The sequence below is a fragment of the Azolla caroliniana genome, unplaced genomic scaffold (assembly GCF_043228905.1).
Source record: "Azolla caroliniana isolate FFs.n. ecotype wild unplaced genomic scaffold, voAzoCaro1.0.p SCAF_27, whole genome shotgun sequence".
Taxonomy (NCBI): domain Eukaryota; kingdom Viridiplantae; phylum Streptophyta; class Polypodiopsida; order Salviniales; family Salviniaceae; genus Azolla; species Azolla caroliniana.
Window position 1 is genome coordinate 245,001 of NW_028230462.1, and position 13,943 is coordinate 258,943.

The window sequence follows — 13,943 nt, forward strand, 5'->3', positions numbered from 1 at the left end:
AGGACTGGTATCGGGACGAGCGATAACATCTGATTTGCTGGCATCAACTGTAGCATGATTTTGTCCCGTTTCGGGCTCGGTCGCTGGGGTTGTGATTCCCATAGGTTCGGAACGGAAATTCTAGTAAAAGTCTGAGTCATCATTCTGTGAGGACTTATTTGCATACAAATAGTCATTACTTGCAGCCTTACCGCTTCTTCCGCCAATATTCTCGTTTATGGGCGGCGGCACCTAATCATCTATAGTGTAGTCGTTACCAAACTTTTTGTTCTAAGATCCCGATTTGATCGTGTTTGAAAAACCCACTAAAGTCATCTGAGCCGAGGCTAGCGTGGTGGGGGAAGTAGCATTTTTTGGTTGTTTAACAACATTGAATTGTCTCCAGATACCTCCGGATTGTCCCCCTCATAAGTGTTAGTTCGCGGTTCATGCACGTTGTTATCCGCCGTATTATTGGATAAGGCTGACTTTGAGCCTGCGGCCCTGCGCTGTAATGCCTAATAGAGCCTTCTATTATTTATCGATACACGGGAAGGGGGCGGCCTGGGGCCGCCTATATTAGATAAAAAACCATTCTCGCTAGGTTGTTTTCATAGGGAAGCGCCTACCTATCTAGATAATTGCTTCCTATAAGTTGGCATAATCAAGGCTACGAAGATGGTTAACTCGATTAGAACATAGAAAGGTAAACGACCGACAATTTAACACCAGATATCTGAAAATGTGAACAGAGCTGCTATGGAAAGCGAACGAACCCTCAAAATACGACAATTGTTTAGACAGGTTCTCAAAGAAATAGCTTTTGGTTCTGGCAAACAGATAACCATTACCAAAACTTAAGGGCGCGTTAGCGAAATGGACAAGGTACGAACAGTTGACATTATGTAGTCAGAAGTCTTAGATTGTGACTTGGTCGTAGGCAAATTAGTGGATGTGGTACTTGGACGGTGAGAGAGGTGCCGAACATTGGAAACTACCCAAACAGAAGTAGCGGGGAAAGATGATAAAAGGCAAAAACCACTTGAGTAAAACAATTTTTCATATTCTTTCCTTTACCTTTCATAGCAACTAAGGATCAAAGAGCACCGAATTTAATGAGTCGTACAAGAAAAAGCAAAATAGGGACATGATATTGAAAGTGTAATAACATATGTGCTCAAGGCCTCTATCAATCATGTACGAATAGGAAACGAGTCTGAATAGGGCGAAAGTTTAGCTAATGAAGGAATGGGCTCTTCCAAGAACGGATAGAGCGTGAGCCGTATCAAACCGAAGCGAATCAATATCCAAGAAACGCAAATTTTTGGTTCTTCCATAATTTTTTTTGAAACGAAATGTCTCATCTGACTGATTAATCGGTTTTGTTCAGTATTCGTGTATTACTACCGTAATATACAGATAGTGATCTTCCATAAAAAACTTGACCCCAACGTGCGGCGTGATAGATAGTTTTCAGCTAGAAAAACCATCTGTCTTCTTCCAGTTTATCGACAGTCTTCCTGTCGATAAACCACTTCCCTTTGTCGATTGGGTTTCCGTCTACTTCTATCAGAATGTATCTATCTGAGTCGAACCGCTCAAACAAAAAAAGAAAGCGTTCCATTCCTGTGTGTTCGTGAGATTTATTTCTTTTCTTGTATTTATAGCTTTTTGTTGTTTTGTAAAAGAAAAGCACTCGGTCTCGCCTTTCTGCTAGTCTCATTTGCTCGGCCAATTCCCTTCCCTTTCATTTCAATCATTTTCGGCAATGCCGGAAAGCAGCAGAGAAATGGCTAGAGCGAGCTTTGAAAAGTGTAATTCGGCGGGCGATAATGGCTAAGGCGAGCATTGCTACGGGCGAGCAGTGTTGCTTGCAAGGTCTCTGGGTTTTTGCCGCCCGCGTCCCGGAACTTCTTTGTGATTTCCCCGCAAGCAAGCAAGCAAGCAAGCAAGCAAACTCAGGATTTGTTTCCTGGCATTTGATCCGTCCTTGGAATTTCTTTATGCGGAACAAAGAATTCATGCCCCCAACCACTTGCCAGTCTCGCTTTAACAACTAGGTTTAGTTCGCCGAAATGATTGATGTCTCGAACGAATGTCGCCCGAGGGAAGGGAGTTGGCTCGCTCCCCGTGCTCACGATAAAGAAAATCGGATAGGCTTCAGGAAGGCCAAAAAAGCGGCACGAAATAACATCGGGATTCCGAAAGTATACACTTAAGATAGATCTAGAACAAGACCCGAATCCCACCATAAGTGGCAAACCCCATTACTCATGTAATAAGACAAAGCTAAGAAAGCAAAATTGACTAAGCCCGGAACAAACCAATAAGAGTAGTTTACAATAAAGAAAGCGCATTAGTAACGATTCTCGAAAGTGAGGCTGAGATGACCAACCTTCAAGGGAAAGATACCAACAAACAACACAGTGGCTAGGAAAGCCCCGGGAATTCTATAGAAGATAGGGAGGGTCAAAGTAAGCTATGGCTTATGAATGGTAATATGAAGTAGTAACGGTCAATCAATTTACATTCTGTTGGCTTTGATTCGAGGGGCGAGAATGCCCTAGCATCCATTAGAGGGACTTGCGTTGGCTTTCTTTGCCAACACGAGGTCTGTTCTTGATATTTATAACAGTTTGTTAGGGGCTCATAGCGTCGTTCAAGTCCGTCCATTTCACCGCTTCTTCTTGGGCACTACTAGTTGGTGGTCCTAGACGAAGTGATGGTGATCATCCATCAGTTTCGCTCCGCTTTTCGGCATGAAGATTTGTTCTTGTGATTGAACGCTCCAGTTACTTACGTTTTCCCGATTCTTAAATAATAAAAAATTCGCGGGCGGGCGGGCGGTTAGCCAGCAACCACCGCACGAAGAAGACAAGTCTGCTGAACCCAGTAAGCAATCTGTAGCAATGGGTCAGCCAGCAGAAATTAGTCAGCTGTTTAGCGGTTCATCCGGATGAACCGGCGGAGACAATCCTAATAATAAGCAATTTTATGCAACAAGGGAAGGGAAGGGAAGGGAAGGGAAGGGAAGGGAAGGGAAGGGAAGGGAAGGGATCGGCCACAAACCGATTCGGTAAGTCCACAATCACATGAAGACAACCCCAATGAGCAATCCCCCGTAGACCATCATTCAATGCTGCAGCCAACAGCGCCCACCACAACAAATGGGTCAGTCTGAGTCTATACGCCGCAAACAAACAAACAAACAAAGGACAGGCGGGAAGCAGCAAAAAGAATGATTCTAAAATAATAAAGTTATTTCTAATGTGTAATGATGTTATTTACAGATTATACACAAATAAAATGTATTATAATAAATTACTGCATTTATTAACAGGTAATGTAGAACCACAAAAATTCTTTAATTGTTGATTTGAGATATCATTTGGTATCGACTGGGGCTACAGCTGTTATCATGCATTTATTAGGTTATATAATAGTCAATTTCTTCAGATCGGATGGTAGAAGTGCTATAACTGGCGGATTCAATAAATTTTACTACATACTCGGAATAAGTAGTTTCACAAGTATTATTATTGTTTCACTATATGATAATTTGAAAGCTTTTATATATAAGTATTTTTCTTTGAAAAGTCTTACTAATTACATGCGAATATATGCACAAGTTTTTGTATTAGGTGTTATAACATGGTATTTAATAGCAGCAGCTTTGAATATCAATCAATAAATGATTTAATATCTTCCTGCTATAGATATATTGTTGATTATATCACCCCATCTCAGCAGGATGCTGTCAGCATACAACAACCCAACGTAACACATGAAAATAGTAGTGCTATTATAGAAAAAGAAGAACAAGAAAAAGCTGCTAACAAGGTATGCAGCGAAGAAACGACAACTGCTTCTGATATACAGTCAAAAGCAGCTGTAAAAGAAGAAGAGGAAAACAGCGTGTCGTAGCTACTACTAAATCATCGGGTGATGATGCAGCAGAAACGAGCAGTACGGTATCTTCCGCATTAGAAGAAGAACAACGAAAGGCTGATCCGGGTAGTACTGCATGCAGTAGAATCAAACGATTCAACAACTAGTAGTAGTGTACCGATACATAAAGATAAGTATTTTTGGATTACGCTACTAATACCTGTAGTAGCTGTTATAATAGCATATACATTTGGCAAACGAGGTGGTGGTGGTGATGATGATGGTCCATTACCTTCTATAAGTGATTTTAATCCATTTTGAAATATGATGAATTGGTTTTGGTATAGACCTGGAAGACTTGATTTACCAAATGCTTGCTGCTTTGCTGCTTTGGAGGTTATAGATCCTGTAAATTCAACAGGTAGAATAATGGAAAGTATCCACCTTGCTATAGAGTATATGCGTCATAACCATGATGGCTTTTACATGGCTCTTGAATATCCCCAACATATACCACTTATTTGAAAAGGATTCTTGTATTTAACTTGTTGCATAAGATTGGTACATGAGCGTTTTTTACGTGGCGATCGACTGGATGGTCGGCCTTCAAATGAATAAATTAACACTATCGTAGATTCACTACTTAATACTAATGTTGAAAATAATAATAATAATAATAATAATTCTTATTTACCGTTATATTACTATACTAGTGCTAGTGACATAAATGCTAATTCATCATCTAATACAAATGTAATTGATGTGAATTTTTCGAACATCCAATTGGTTTTACTGTCCAGAGATTTCCAGATCTTGGTCTCGCAAGCAAGGTTGTTTACCTTTGATACTAATGTTAATATGGTGCGTGCACAGGAGTACTAGTATTAATGAAGATCTGTTCAGTGGATTGATATCAGGGTCTGTTGAAAATATCAGTATCAGTGATAGAACCGATGCCGAAATACAAACCGGTCTTGGTATTGATGCCGAAACACAAACCGGTCTTGGTATTGATGCCGAAACACAAACTGATAATAATCATGCTGATCAACAAAAAAAAACTGTACAAACTGATGTTTCCCGTTTTCATTCTAGTAGTTCTTCTTCAAGAATATATTTCTCTGCTAATGATGATGATGATGATGTTGATGACGATCTTTAATATTAACACAATCTTCTGCTGCTGGGTTAAAACAATACCACCACCTGCGTGTATAAAAGAAAAATAAATAACAATAATAATAATAAAGTGTGTAGAGAAATTGGGTCTATGGATAGAGCTGAAACGCTCGCTGTGAACCAGACATCCATAAAAGGTAAACTTCTGTTTTGTTTTACCTCAAATTCAATTAAAAGGAACTATAACTAAAGGGAGTTTAGAGGCCATATGAATCTCTTCTAGGATCAAAAATGACTTGATTGAATTTAAGAGAATTTTCCATGTTACACCAAGTTACTTACGGAAGTATGCATACACTCCAGGAACACTTCAGGGTAAACACCCATCCGAATGGGTAGGGTCGAAGGTTCAGCATTCAGGCCGTAACATTAGTTAAGCAGAACAAAAAAAAGATTTTTCACCCTAAATGCGTAGTAAAGTGCTCTCCGAACCGAGCTGGATAGTCTCCTCTCACTCGGCTCACTAACCTGAACTTTCATTGTTACGGCTTCAGATATTTAAACCGCACGCAATTGTTGGATGGTTCCCAGCTTTTCGTATGGGGGTTCTCATACGGCATAAGTGACAGAGTGGTATTTGTTTCCTTCTTGCCGTAATCACCATTTGTTTGACGAAATCGTTCGTGTGCGATCCCTTTATTATTATTGCGGTCGAGTGCCGGTATGTGGTACGCCTGCGGCTCTCGGCTCCGTCACAAGCGGCGCATACGTTCCGTAAGGCGGCGCGCGCTGTTCGGCCACGATCTGATCTCCATTGTAGTTTTCTTCATGGATCTGGCACTTGCTAGGCCTGTATTGGATCTGGTACTCAATTCCTTGACAGTGGCTTTACTACGTTCGGTCGTAGTGTGTTCACAATTCGTACAAACGGAACGTCTGGCATCGATTGCTTCTACAAGATCACCGGGCCTCTGCCGCCCAATCTCGTATGCGATGGTCGGTGGCCGATAGGCTTTGCTCCCTCTAGGGGCCGGTCCTCGCTCGCCAGCGGTTGCGGACGCTTCGCTAATCAATCTACAGTTCGATTTAGCAGCGAGAACGAAAGCCAGTAAGTACCGTAGTGTAAGAGAAAGATACCCTGATGATATTTTGTCGCCTGTTTCCAGCAGCAAGGTAGTGGCGATTGGGATACGCTACGAAGAATAGACGCGACTCTTGATTCTCTGAAAAGGTGGATTTTGGAAATACTTGAGGAAGTTGTTTGGATCCTTATCACAAAACCCTCATTCTTTACCTCTATTATTTTTTCACGCACGAATTCCGTTCCCTTTCATGACCCTTTGTTCTACCACATTCCTCCCATTCCATGAACTTTTGTTTCTTTCACTCTCGGAGTAGGCGCGAAGCCAGCCAGCCTTCCCGGCTTTACAGGTTTCGACTAGGGAAGTCTTTATATCAATCAAATTTTGGTTGGGTATCTCTCGCACACTTCCTTCTATGAACCTCGGGCTGTAAGTCACTTTCGAGAGTCTGTCCAAGAAGGCCTGGCTTTCCGTGATCGATACTATCGTGCGTGTTTACCGATACCTTCTCTCATACACTAAACGGTACCACGGAGATCTCTACGTACTTGTCTTAGACAAGTATGCTGAGACCTTCCCAGCCCCCGTGGAAGCGGCAAAGGCTGCAGGGCGAAGCAGATTGCTCTAAGAAAAGAAGGGTTCGCACCTGCGGCCTGTACAAGTCTGTCTTAGAATTATGGTATGCTAAAGGGCATAGCAGCAAGCGCCTACAGCTAGATTTGGGAATGCAAGGGGGGCGGGGCGGGGCGGGGCGGGGCGGGGCGGGGCGGGCGAGAGATCCCGCTATGCTTTCTTTGCGGCATGATACTACGGAATCAAGGCCGCAGGTCCAGCAGTATTTTCACGAAGATGCCGTCTATAGTGGTTCCCTCGAGCCCAGCCCTTGGTCGTCATTGACCTGAGATTAGGTGCTAGTTTTTCATAGGCAGCAATCCGTCATATATCTATGTCCCATCGAAATGGTCTTTCGACCTTCGCTCGATCTCGACAGCTTAGATCCCATAAGACACGTAGTTGTTGTTCCATTGTCGTCAAAGCCTCGAGCTTTAATCCATCCGGACCTGGAGTCAATTTTCTCGTGTCATTCAAGTGTACAACGTCCATCAATGATAGTTCATTAATGTCCATTGATTTAGACTCCTTCTCCGCCACCTTATACAAATAAGATCGATAGGGGTCGGGCCTTTCATTTGAGGGCCCCTGTTCCCTAGCCCTCACAACGAACCACCGTACGGAAGCCTTTCGACTCGTACGGCTCGCCCTCTCAGATCTAGACCCTGGCATTACCAGTTAGGTCTTTACCCGTTGTTCTGCCACGGCGAGGCCCAGTCTAGCTTGCGTGTGGAGTGGCGTACAGATTTGTTAAGGAAATGTCCGTTGCCTTAGTAGAGAACAGTACAATCCTGGACTGGCCCTCTTTGTATTAACCGCTAAGGTCTATGTCGTCACTACGAGCGAGGCCTCTGAACTCTTCAAGGACGCCGTCAAAGAAGGGGATGATTGGCCCCGACTTTTGAAACTACTAGGTTTTCCTTTTTAGTGAGAGCTATGCGGCCCTTGCTTTTCATGCGGAAAAAAGAAGAAACCTTGCTTGGCTTGCCAAAGTAAGCTCAGCAGTCAGCCTACGGGCGCACGGTAAGGTGTTTGGCTTTTTTTTGCCGGATCTAGAGAGATACTACGAGTCCCCCGCCCCAGATTCCCGAATCCGCGGTTATCTAGTTCGCCGGTACTACCAAAAACTCTGATGCTTACGTTACCGAACTAGTAGTGTCAGTCCGAACGGCCGGCGGAAAACCCAGTTGTGCTTTTAGCATCGGCTCCGTATCGAAGTTGGAAACTCCCCGTGCTCTGCCATAAATGCTTGGAGTCCATATTTATTATGGTGGAGATAATGCTGTGATAGAATTGATTGCTCAATAACCTAACCGAGCGCGCGTTCGAGTCATTGGCTCGTCCAACCTCGCATTCATGAGTAACCCATTCAACTGTCTTTCGGAGACACGGTCGGAAAGTGAGGGCCGAAAGTGGCTGGCCTCGCTCTTTCCTTTCGCAACAGGCTATGTTCCCTATTTATTAAGGTAAGTTGCCTCCGTCTCATCGCGAGCACCTACAATGTTGTGATTACATTGTTTAGTAATACATTTACTTGGTGGTTTAACGGTCGCCTCTCCAGGAATGGAAGGTAAAAATGTTAGAACTTCTCTTCTATTCAAATCGGAGAATTTATGGAGGAATTTGGGTTTCGAATTCCCAAAAACCACACGATTATATAGCCAAAGAGGATAGGCTGCGCCTAAAATCATCCCAAGTGCCGCCGATGTGGCCACTAAGCTATTTTTTTAAGAAGCTCCCACTAGAATAGGAAATTCCCCAATGGAGCTGCTAGTGCCGGGTAAACTCATATTAGCTGGAGTAGAAAGTAATGGAATGGTGAAGAAATTTAGCATGGTGCTTGCTAGACCTCCGTAATACCTAACAGGTCGGGTCTTATATCAGTCGTATGGAGCACCAACGCATGAGAAAAGGGCTAAAAGAACCAGTCCATAACTTGACGTGGGTAAAATGCTACCTTCAATTCCCTATATGTTTGATAGAGTGAAATCTTCTCCCCGAGTACGCCGATTCCTCCCTGAACCGTACGAGGTAGTTACCTATCATACGGCTCTCTAACTCCACTTATTGGGTTGTTCTGCTTCCAATCGATGGTAGTACCTGAGATCTGTTACTGAAATGAACCCCTTTGAACATAAAGCCGCCCGCTTTCTATTCATGGTTGGCATGTATCCTTCCGAAATCGGCACCCGTCCGCCTAAAGAGAGAAAGCGTGTAGTGCTTTCCCGGGCGGGGCCGGAGGCCCTCTGAACCGAAGGTTCTCTAGAAAACCTTTTTCCCGAGAAAAGAAAAGTGCTCCCGATGATGCGTAAGGCTGCGGACTTACTAAATAAAGGGTCTGGAACCGGATACGATAACGGCGTATCCTGAAAGCAAGCCTCTAACTCGAATAGGATTGTGCCGTCAATGGCCTTCCCATCAGGAGGGAGAGGAGGGCCAGGTGTCCGCCTGTATTATTTTTTTTGGCTTACTCTTGGGTGGACAGTAACCTATGAACCTATGTTACATGGAAAGCCGGACTGTGGCATGTAGTTTTATTGTTGTTACGAGGGCTGGAAACCAACCGGTTCGCACAAGTATCAATCCCATTCTGTGTGGTGGCAGACACATCCGCTAGGGGATCCGTGGAGATTGGCTCCGCGCGCAAATGGCGGCCGGGTGAAGCCGGCGTGGAGTAAGATCTGCTGCGAGGGTCATGCAGATACATAGGCCCCTTCCCTTCCGCCGAATCGTTCAGCGCTTTCCGCCGTTCGCACGGTCCTTTAGTGGGAGTTGGGCAGGTGCTATGGGCTTCTGACTTCCAGCTACGCGCCCCTTGCAAAGCAGCGAATGGAGGCTGATAGTATTTTAAACGCGTTCAAAATACTGAAAATCTTTTTAGCGACATGAATAAAAAGAATAAATTCATTCGTGAAAGAATGAATGAAGGGTTCGCCGCTCAGCTGAATCTCGCCGGTGTCACCTATAGGCTGCGACGCCTAGAGTTGTCGTTTGTGCACCCCACCCGTCCCCAATGAAATGAGTAATCCACTCCCTTGCCAATTGTGGCCTTAGCACTTAGTCTCGATGGCTGGCGGGGAGTGTAACAGCTTATGTTCGCGCGTCTTCCCACGCGTACTGGACACGTGTCAGCTGTAGGAAGTATTGTTCCGGAAACGACTCCAATTCGCCAATTCAGGCTCAACTCGCTTGACGTTAGCGGACTTGCATGATACTATCGGGCAATCCGGGAAGATGGCGAGGGAAGAGAATGCGTTAAGGCTGTGAACTTTGAGTTTTCCTCTCTGAGCCCAGAGAACGCTATGCATTTTTCAGGGGCTTTAGCCACTCAACCGAAGGGAAGAGGGTAAACTGATTCTTACTCTGTAGAGCCGTGCTGCGCATTTTCGTTCGTAGAGCTAGCGAAGTCCCCTCACCTACTCTACTCTCCTTGCCGCCTTTTGATGAGAAAAGTAGAAAATGAAACAACGCCGCCTCTAAGGCCCCGCATCCAGCACAAGTACTTCCTGCTAAATTCAATCAAGCTGCTTCTACGACATGCTACGCTTTCTGTCCTATGGTTAGAAGGTTAATTGGTCGCACGTCCGGCATACAGGTTTTTTTTGGCCTTGCGTGTTCATAACTTAACTATAGGTGACCTTACGGCCGCCCGACTAGACATACCAATAGTTACAAAATTCATATAGGCTACTAAAGGGTAGGCAATAATCTTTTTCAGATCAATTTATCTTATAGTAGTCAGGAGAGTGTATATAATAGCAATCACGCTTAGAGTATAAATAAAAAGAGTAAAATAAAGTATCACTCCAGGAAACATGAGTACAGAAAATCTTAAAAAACCATAGGTTCCCAGTTTTAAAAAAATTCCTGCCAAGATTACAAATCCAGCTGTAAGTACCTCTACATGAGCTTCGGGTAACCAAATATGAACTGGTACCATAGGCACTTTTACAGAGAAAGAAGCGAAAAAGGCGAGCCATAGCAAGATTTAGCGCCATTCACTAGACTCTGTGGTTAATAATATATGCAAATCGATAGTTCCCGTCTGAAAGAAAATCAATAAGATAGCTAAGAGCATGAAGACAGATCCAAGCAAGGTATATAAGAGAAACTAATGTGCCGCTCATATTTTTCTTTATCTAGAACCCCATACCCCTATAATAATAAACATAAAGATTAACACGCTTTCGAAAAAAACATAAAAAAGTAAAATATCCAGCATGCGAGACACAGCAATCGTAAAAGATTCACCAATTGAAAATGCTATTATATACTCTTTCTTAAAACTTTCGATACTGGACCAACCTACTAAAATGCAAATGGAAACTGAAGACATGGTCGAGACTGCTAAAGATAGGAGAGTACCGTCTATACCTATGATGAAATTGATGTTTGAATGGGGAAGCCATCAAATAGTTTCCGCAAATTAAAATTTGGCTGTAGAATTATCGGATCATGTCCGAAAAACTGAAAAATACGAGAAAATCATCAAAAAAGCGCACAGACCAGTGATTCATATCCGTCATATTCCGAAATCGAGAAAAACCGAAGAAATAATGCTTCCCAACGGAGAACATAGGGTGAGACCACTGAGATGGGATTCCGCTAATAACATCATCTTTTAATTTAATAAGTCTGTTCGGTTTTTTCCCTTTTTCTCTCTCCTCCATATGCATGGGAGTTAAAGGTTGGTTCTTCAACAAGTCGCAGCAATGCAATGCAATGCAATGCAATGAAGGCCTTCGCTTTGTCTCGTCGACCGCAAACAAAGCGGCGATGGGCTGGCTTTCCGCGTTTCCGTAAAGAAAATCGAAAGAACTCTGATTGATTCTTATTCGTAGTTGGGATGCAGGGATAGATTTATTTCTTCCTCGAAGAACCGTACGAACGATTAGGCCGCTGCGATTTCCACACGCAGACACGCGGATTCAGCATGAAGGGCGGGCGATTTATTCCCCGATCGAACGAATGAATGAATGAATGAATAGGGTGTCGTTCGCAATGACAAGGAACGTTAGCTGGAAACGCGGTCAACTAACGGGCACAAGTGCAATATTTTCATTTTGGTGTGACTCTTGGTTGGAGAAGGCCACACCACAGTTGGTCTCTTCTCCATAAGCCGGACCGCCAACGTCAAGGCGAGATCACATTGGTCCAGTCCCCGCATAGCCAGTGGAAGGGTGAGGTGCATCCACTCAGATAGCATGGGGAGGTCGAATGACTGCGGCCACGTCAATCCGCTTCTTTTCTTTTCTTGTTGGGCCGCTAGCAATTGTCTAGCTTCTGCTACCAACTCCCCCATCGGGCCGTCTGACTTTACCGTAGCCGATAAGTAGCGTTAATCGTCTTCATCGCGCTGATGAAGCAGCGGGTTCATCCACCACCTTGGTTCTTCCCCGCAAGCAACTTCCGCCGTATTATCCATAGCTGTTCATCAAGAAGGCCTAGAGTTAGTTTTCCGATAAGATTCAAGCTACAATTTCAAACAGCACCTTTTCTTCATGAAGCGCAAGAAAACTGCACTGCGGAAGAAGAAGAAGCGGTAAAAAGTGTAATATAAATGGCTACCAAAGTTCTTCTTTTGAACTTTCAAGAAGGCCTGAATATTCATGGATTATTATACGATAATCTTTAATGCGGCTCAGATTGCGGAAAGAATTGAATGCTGGAATTTCGAAATTCCGTTGGTAAAATTCAGAAGGATCATGCAAGAAGGCAATATCATCTTCTGGCCATAATCTGCGAATCCAGCAAAGCAAAGCAAAGCAGCACTTTTCTTTTCACTTTAAACCGAGCCGGCGGCAATCTTGATGAATCACTGGCAAGAAGATGCTTTGCACTTTTCTTTCCACTTTAAAGCAGCAATCTTTTCACTCGGAAATGGCAAAAGAGCTTGGAAGAAGAATAGGCTAGGGACGGAGTCGAACCGTCATTCCAGGATTTGCAGTCCAATACATTGCCATTATGTTACCCAGCCAGCAGAACGTTTTTCCCGCTTAAATGAAGAGAGGCGGGACTCTCATTTAAGGGGGGTGACCTTAGGCCACCCTTTGAAATAATCTAAAGCCTTACAATCAATTTCTGCGATGCCATAAAATGTGAACCAACGACAACGATTTTGGGCAAAATAAGAATTAGTGATTGAAAAAGACCCGCAGCTTGCTTGTGAAGCCGACCAGCGTACTGCCAACACGACTTGTTTATGCCTATTAAAGAACCTTTTAATGCTAATTCACAGAAAACTATACGAAGCATACAAAATAACTAATATACGAAACGGAAGCGACCGATGGAAATACGTCAGTTTCTTACTCATGTAAATAAACTATTTCTTGCTGCTGTTGGTGCTTAGGAAGAGACTGCTGGTTAGGGGGCGGCTTTCGATTCAATGGTGCTTTTTCTTTTCTGAAACTAGCGCAGCACGAATCTCTTCTTTTACCGCAATATTACGCTTTATTGGGTTCGTGTTCAGAATTCTGGATGTCCTACTTCTGCAGAATGTCTCATTTCTGCTTCTGCGAAACTTTAGACCTTTGTTTCCAAATTTCCCACTTCTGCTTTTATTCTTGTGGAACCTAAATTTTCTACTTTTGTAAAATTTCTTCTTTTTGTGGAACCTCTCACTCTCATTTTTGCGAAAGGGACTCCTGAAAAGGAAAGCCACGAACCCTGCAGTAACTGCGGCATACCCACCCTTCATTAAATTGAAAATCAACCCTTTGACCTTGTCGCGGTCACGCCAAATCTTGGTTAGTTCAATCCGAACTATTTTCTTGTTCAATGGTTTTGACAAAATAATTTCCGGTTTACGTGGTTCTGGCAAAATAATTTTTGGTTCACGAAGCTCTTCCACTTTTTCCAGATTCGAATCTTCGATCCCAACAGAATTAAACTTTGCTTACTTGGTGATTGGCGCTCTTGCTGTCACTTCATGTTTTAAAAGGATTACAGGAGTTTTCAGTCCTGTATTCACCAAGATCATATTCTGCGGGTGTAACAGTTTGATTAAACCTCTGTCCCCATCATGACTTTTGTCCCTGTATTATAATGGTTTCACTGAATATTATAGAGCGCCTTCACGTAGTAAAGTGGGACTAGAATTATACAGTTAACCTAAGCCGCACCATTACTGCTGGGGCTTGGCTCCCGAACCGTGCATGAGCTATAGGCCTCACACGGCTCTTCCCGTCATGCTGGCATCTCCTCCCCGTATTTAGCTATGACGGAAGGCGTTTCGAGTTATGGTATGATTTCACTCCAAAT